We start from the raw sequence: 4642 nt of genomic DNA, 5'->3' as shown, positions 1-4642 counted from the left end.
AAAAAAAAAAAAAAAAAAAAAAAAAAAAAAAAAAAAAAAAAAAAAAAAAAAAAAAAAAAAAACTAAATTTTTTAAAAAGTACTACAATTTATGTGCATGTCCAGAAACTAAACCAATAGCTAAGACTCCCCATTAAGCAGTGTAATTGCTGAGAGGGTTAACTGCCTGGAATCACTATGAAGGAATTAGGGGTCCCCCTGGACGCTCTGGAATAGGTAGCCCAGAGTTCTATGAACTGCCCAAAGTCAGCCCTAACTTAGGTCCATGGTCCCCTCAAAAGCCCTAACTGCTTCCTTTCCAAGTCTAGAACAGAGAATGCTAGGAGGGGAAAGGTGAGATGACTGAAAGCAAGTTCCCTTCACCAGTTACAGTAAGACAAGCCCATCCCGCAGCTGTTACTTTAAATGTCCCAGTCATTCTCACTCCTGATTATGGTGCCTGGGCATGGGCAGCATTCTCGGGGCTTGTCCTCTCCCTTCGTGTTACACTTATCTTTTTCCCATTCTGATTTTCTAACCATTCATTAGCTCCACTTTGAAATTACCTCAGAACACTCTGGAATCTCTAAATAATTCAAATTTTGAATCCCCAAAGTGGACCCAGTTTTCTTTAAAAGAGGGTTTCTAATGTCAAGTAAAATGGTATGGTATAGAATGAACATCTATAATGCCACAGGCATTCAATAAATTGCTTACTAAATGAAAGAAACAGTGATCAACTTCATACCAAGCATAGAATCCTTTTAGACAGGCTGTTTGAGATCAAAACGTCTCCTACTGAAAGTTACAACGGGTAAATATAGATGATTCAAATGTAGCTTCTGGCTGGGTGTCGTGGCTCACACCTGTAATCCCAGCACTTTGGGAGGCTGAGGCAGGTGGATAACGAGACCAGCCTGGCCAACATGGTGAAACGCTGTCTCTACTAAAAATACAAAAATTAGCTGGGCATGGTGGTACATACCTGGAACCCTAGCTACTCAGGAGGCTGAGGCACAAGAATCACTTGAACCCAGGAGGCGGAGGTTGGCAGTGAGCTGAGATTGTGCCACTGTACTCCAACTTGGGTAAAAGAGCAAGACTCTGTCTCAAAAACTATATATAAATAAAAATAATATAAATAAAATAAATGTTGCTTCTAATTACCTACCCAGGTAATGATCTAATTGGCTATCTTCATGAATCAGGATCATTTTAAACCACCAATAAACCATTTAAACCATCTGCAATAACAAGAAAGGCCAAGATGGAATTCACTTTCAGCCTGAGCTTTTTTTACCCACTGCTCTGTGCAGTGGAGTGTAGTGGCACGATTGTAACTCACTGCAGCCTCGAACCCCTGGACTCAAGTGACCCTCTGGCTTAGGTGCCAAGTAGCGAGGACTACAGGCATGTGCCATCGTGCCCTGCTAATTATTTTCTTTCTTTCTTTCTTTTTTAAGAGATGGGAGTCTCACTATGTTGCCCAGGCTAGTCTTGAGCTCTTGGCCTCAAGCGGTACTGTGAGCTGTGCCTAGCTCCCGAGTTTACTTCATACGCAAAAAAGAATGCTTGTCCCTGAAAGTACAGCAGAACACCTCGTGCACTGCAGCTGGGAACTGAAATGCCACAGATCACATTGCAAACTTTTAATGAACCAGATTTGGGCATGAGAAAAGACCTGTAGAAAAATTTTCTCACCTGTCTTGCTCCGTTTAATTGTTTCACATTTAAATTTGGTTTTTGTTTCCCAGAAACAAACTTTTCTGAGAAAGCACTCAGAAACAGTGGTCTGGAAACAATGGATTGCTTATGAACAATTCTGCAAAGCTGCCCAGAGATTTAAGAAATCCTAAAAGGATAGAGACGTGGAATTCTAATTGGCCTTTATAGCTCCCAATAACATTTTCCTACAAAGTGCTACAAACCAGGCAGCATGACCACAGCATTTATAGACGACGAAGCTCAGAATCCCCTTGTCTAATTCCCAGGTTAAATGCAGAAATTAAAGTGCTCTCACTGGGAATAAGGGAGTGTTTACTCAAGCTAAATTTACACATTTATTGTTTTAAAGGGATAATAAAAAGTCTTTCAAGTCCTAAAGTAACACTTAACTCTCTAATAAAAGTTTATTAAAGAAAAGCTTCAGTATACAAAGTAAGTAGCAGTTCTTTTTTGCAGGTCCTCAAGACCAGGGATCAAAAGAGAGTTGACAGCAAAATGGCCGGGCGTCCCTCGGCACGAATGGTGGCTCTCCCGGTCTCCAACCGCCGGCGCCCCGGTGGCCGGGCCACACACACACACACACACACACACACACACACACACCCCTTCTTGTACTTCTGGGAAGCAGCCTTTGTTCCCAGGACCTAAACTGGGATCCAGTTAGGAAGCCCCCACCTCCCCTGAACCCTCGTCTTCAAGTGCAGGAGCCCCTAAACCAACGTCCCAGGGCCACTCAGGAAAGATGCCCCAAAATTTTCTCCTGGGTCCCAAGTGCTGGGGACATGTGGCTGCCACTCTAGGCTCCAGACAGTCTCCGTAAACACACAGAGTCAGATAAACACACGCCCTTGCAATACGATTATCACCGTCGCCGTTCACAGCTCCCGCCTACCGAGCGCTCACCATGTGCCAAACGTGCCAAACGCCAGGCGCCTCGCGTGCTCTCTCACACACACGGCCGCGCGCGCGCACACGCACCCATACACGCGCACACTCACGCGCACACACGCACGCCCATACACGCACACACATGCACGCACGCACACACATGCACACGCAAGCGCACACACGCACGCACTCGCGCACGGCAGCGGCACTACCCAGGTCCCCACACGCTCCCAGGACCGACCCCGGATACCTCCCACCTCCTTCCCGCGACCAGGGCCAGGAAGGGCCCGCGTCTGGCGGGGCGCCTCTTCCCTGCTGGGCGCCAAGCACCCCCCGCCCCCCGAGCAGAGCCCCCAACAACCCCGCGCCCGCGGCCGCCCGGCGGAACCGCGCCTACCTCGGGCCCTTTGTCCTGTCGCCGCTGCCTGGCTCCCGACCGCCCGCCGCCGATAGAGGCCAGCCCAGCCTCCAGGCAGCGCTGGCGGCCGCAGAGCCCGGTCCCGCACCCGGCCCTGGCCCCGGCCCTGGCCCAGGACGGGGCGCGGGGCGCTCGGCAAAGCCCGGATCTCCGGAGCCGCGGCCGGCGCGGAGGACTCGACCCCTGACACCGGCCGCCCCCTGTGGTCCACTTCTCCGGGTCTTCGGGGCGGCCGAGCCCACCGCCCAGCCCTCCTCCGCGGCCGCCCCAGGACCTCCGCCGGGGAAGGGTCGGAGGAGGGCGCTGGCCCGGCACCCCCAGCGGCGCCCGGCGGGGGGCGCAGGTGGCAGGGACAGAGGGGAGCCCCCGCGCACTCCCACCCGGGTTCGCGCCCCGGGCCTGGAACCCCAGTTTTATCCTGACCCGCCCTCCCTCGTTCCCAACAAAGACGCGCTCCCCGCTCCCGCGCCCCAGGGAGGGTCGCCGTGCGGGGCCGCCCTGCCCTCTGGTCCTGCCCTGGCGGCTGCCGGGTCCCATCCCGCGCCCACCTGCGTAGGTTCAGAAAGATGGTAGGAACCTCGCACCTGAGCGCCAGCCCCGGGCTCCGTGCCAAGTCTGCGCTCGGCGGTGCCGCGTCCTCCTCCTCTTCCCGAGGCCGCCCTCCCTGCCACGGCCCAGTCCCACCCCCGGGCCCACGCACCCCGACATTCCTGCGGGGCCACACTGGACGCCCCCTCTGGGCACAGGGCACTTAGCAGGGAAGAAGATCTGGACAGAGGTTGGGAGACCCCTCGGAGGACCGAGGTCATTTTGTCCTTGGGAACGCAGGCGCCCAGACGGGACGCGGCATGGCTGTGAGGCTGCGGGAGTGGAGCCCAGGCCTCCCGAAAACTGCACCGCAAGGGTCCCCGGCCCCGCACGCTCGGCGACCCGGACTGAGCCCGACCGAGCGGGGTCACCGCGGCGCCCACGGTCCTCTCCCCACCGCCGCCGAGCGCTCAAGCCGCGGGAGATGGGGGCACCCAGTCCCCAACAGCCGAGGTCGGCGAGCGGCCCGGCCTGAGATCAACAGAGGAAGAGGAAGATTCTGGAACTATGGGCCCCTGCGGATGGAACCCGACCAGCTTTTCCTGGTGACAGGTCGGAAAAAAATGAGTGAAGGAAGGAAGAAATAAACGAACCTCAGATGAGTCCCTGCAAACCTCACTGGCGGCTGCTGCTGAGGTAGCCCCCAGGGACGAGCACGGGGCAGAAGTAAAACTGGACGAAGCTGAGACAAGAAACAAAGAAAATTCGAGATCCTTCTTTTCTTTTCTTTCTTTCTCTTTCTTTCTTTCTCTCTCTTTTTCTTTCTCTTTCTTTCTTTCCTCACTGTCTCTCTTTTGTGTGTGTGTGTGTGTGTGTGTGTGTGTGTGTGAAACACAGGCCCCTGTGTTTTCAGGAGGCAGCCAGAAACAGAACTGGACTCAGGAAACCAGCCCTGGGCCCCCTGCTGCTCACCGCTAGGACCCCTAGTGAGGCCTTAGGCCTAACAACCACTGTCTTTGAAAACGCCCTGAAAACTCACAGTTTACAAATCTGGACTGGGTGGTTAAACAATAAAAGCAGGGAGTGAGGTTTAGGCCCCAGCACC

The 4642-nt window shown here is 53.8% G+C and overlaps 1 protein-coding gene across 2 annotated transcripts in view; it reads right to left on the bottom strand.

Annotated features, from left to right (window-relative positions):
* The window catches only part of GREB1 (growth regulating estrogen receptor binding 1), a 161679-nt gene extending 157360 nt beyond the window's left edge, over window positions 1-4319 (bottom strand). Inside the window, exon 1 of one of the 2 annotated variants that reach the window (XM_037737348.1) lies at window positions 4191-4319. The gene's annotated coding sequence lies outside the window, so the exon portion shown is untranslated. Of the gene's footprint in view, window positions 1-2988; window positions 3245-4190 lie in introns of those variants that run through there. The other variant, XM_017525861.2, reaches the window with a different exon arrangement.
* Window positions 4320-4642: the final 323 nt, after the last annotated feature.

This window comes from Cebus imitator, unplaced genomic scaffold (genome assembly GCF_001604975.1).
Source record: "Cebus imitator isolate Cc_AM_T3 unplaced genomic scaffold, Cebus_imitator-1.0 Scaffold1, whole genome shotgun sequence".
In the NCBI taxonomy this organism is placed as follows: domain Eukaryota; kingdom Metazoa; phylum Chordata; class Mammalia; order Primates; family Cebidae; genus Cebus; species Cebus imitator.
The sequence above is the reverse complement of the archived record's forward strand: the minus strand, read 5'-3'. Positions and strand labels throughout refer to the sequence as shown.